Raw genomic sequence first — 2257 nt, 5'->3', positions numbered from 1 at the left:
GAAGCCAGCAAAGACCCTTCTGCAGACATAGCTTTGAGATGCCACCTTTTCCGGAGGTAGCCCATGGGAAAACCTGAGGAATGAGCATTCCAGATAAGGAAGCTGCAAGGCCGCTGGCTGCAAGGTGGGGCATCTGGGCATGTCTGAGCAACAGCATGGAAACCAGGATGGCTGGACTGGGAGAGTAGAAGAGGCCAGTGGGGCTGTCAGGAGCTAGTCAACCCTACGGGCCACATAAGGATTCGGGTTTTATTCTAAGCATGATATGAGTCATTGGAAAGTGGAAGCAAAGAAGTGGCATGACCCAACTGACCTGATTTTTTTAAATGGAGGACATCTATTGGAATACGGGGGGAAAAATTGACAGTAGGAGAAATGGCTGCAGTGCTGAGTGGAGAGGCAGGACCTGGAGCACAAGCAGGGGCTGGGTGGGCACCGTGACTGGGATCGCCACCATTGAGACGGTGAAACGTAAGAGCCAGGTTCAGCAGCAGCAGGCAGATGATGCAGAGGAGAGAGCTGAGCACCTCCAGCAGGGAGTAGAGGGAGCAAGGCGGTCCTGGAACAGGCTGAGGCCAAGGTGGCCTCCTTGAACCGTAGGATCCAGCTGGTTGAAAAGGGGCTGAACTGTGCTCAGGCGCGCCTGGCCACTGCCCTGCAAAAGCTGGAAGAAGTGGTAAAAGCTGCTGATGAGAGTGGGAGAGGTAGGAAGGTTATTGAAAATCGAGCCTTAAAAAATGAAGAAAAGGCTGGACACAGTGGCTCATGCCTGTAATCCTAGCACTTTGGGAGGCTGAAGTGGGTGGATCACCTGAGGTCAGGAGTTCAAGACCAGCCTGGCCAACATGGTAAAACTCTACTAAAAACACAAAAATTAGCTGGGTGCGGTGATATACACCTGTAATCCCAGCTACCCCGGAGGCTGAGGCAGGAGAATCACTTGAACCCAGGAGGCGGAGGTTGCAGTGAGCTGAGATCACGCCACTGAACTCTAGCCTGGGTAACAGAGGGAGACTGTCTCAAAAAAAAAAAAAAAAAAGATGAAGGAAAGATGAAACTCCAGGAAATCCAACTCAAAGAAGCTAAGCACATTGCAGAAGACAGGCAGGAAGCATGAAGATGGGGCTCAGCTCATAAATTGGTGGTTGTTGAAGGAAACTTGGGACGCAGAGAGGAACGAGCTGAGCTGCAGAGTTCTGTGGCCGAGAGATGGATGAGCAGATCAGATCGATGGACCAGAACCTGAAGTGGCTGAGTGCTGCCGAAGAAAAGGACACTCACAAAGACAACAGAAATGAGGAAGCAACCGAGATTCCTACTGATAAGTGCAAGGAGGCAGAGACCTGGGCTGAGTTTGCCAAGACATCAGTAATCAAGCTGGAAGAGATGATTGATGACTTGGAAGATAAACTGAAATGCACCAGAGAGGAGCACCTCTGCACACAAAGGAGGCTGGACCAGACCTGTTGACTGAATGAGATGCAGAGCACCCCAGTCCCACCTTGCCACTGCTCCTGCCTCTGACCCCAACTCCACCTAGGCCAGCCTGCCCGAAGCTGCTCTTAAACTGAGAGCTGATCTTTAACTGGAAGGCTGCTTTCTCCTTTCACCGCCCCCACCTCCCCCATGTGTCTTTTGTGCCAAACTGTCTCTGCCTCTTCCCAGAGATTCCAGCTGGGCTAGAGGCTGAGCACCTTCCGGAACAACATTGAAGCGAATGTGAGTGCAACACATAATGTTTTTAAAAGCATGTTGTGTTGTACACATTTTGTAATTACCTTTTTTGTTGCTTTGTAGCAACCATTGATAACACAGTCCAAATAGCTCCACAGCTCTGAAGCAGCTATCTAATCCCTTTCTCCCTTTTGGAAGGTGACTGTTTAGCTTACTGCATATTACTTCCTCTAGAGAAGACGGAAAAAGGTATGAGCCTGCCTTACTGAAAACCAAACAGAGCCCAGGGAAGGACTCTACTCTGAGAAATCATAGCTTTGCACAAAGTACCAGCCAAACCAGAAAGGTGATTCCAGGAGTTAGCCCAAAAACAACAGCAACAAAAAATGTGCTGTTCAGGTTTTCAGCTTTAAGATGTCTTTGGACAAAGTTATTTTTACTTTTTTTTTTTTTCCACTAGAAGTGACCACATTAAGCCAGGCACGGTGGCTCACACCTGCAATCCCAGCACTTTGGGAGGCCAAGGGAGGCAGATCACTTGAGGTCAGGAGTGCAAGACCAGCCTGGCCAACATGGTGAAACT

The 2257-nt window shown here is 49.6% G+C and overlaps 1 pseudogene; it reads left to right on the top strand.

Annotated features, from left to right (window-relative positions):
* The first annotated feature begins 326 nt into the window (after window positions 1-326).
* On the top strand, window positions 327-1524 carry LOC108533053 (tropomyosin alpha-3 chain pseudogene; annotated as a pseudogene).
* The last annotated feature ends 733 nt before the right edge of the window (window positions 1525-2257 follow it).

This window comes from Rhinopithecus bieti, unplaced genomic scaffold, assembly GCF_001698545.2.
Source record: "Rhinopithecus bieti isolate Rb0 unplaced genomic scaffold, ASM169854v2 scaffold_65, whole genome shotgun sequence".
Taxonomy (NCBI): domain Eukaryota; kingdom Metazoa; phylum Chordata; class Mammalia; order Primates; family Cercopithecidae; genus Rhinopithecus; species Rhinopithecus bieti.
This window is presented reverse-complemented; position numbering and strand designations above follow the sequence as displayed.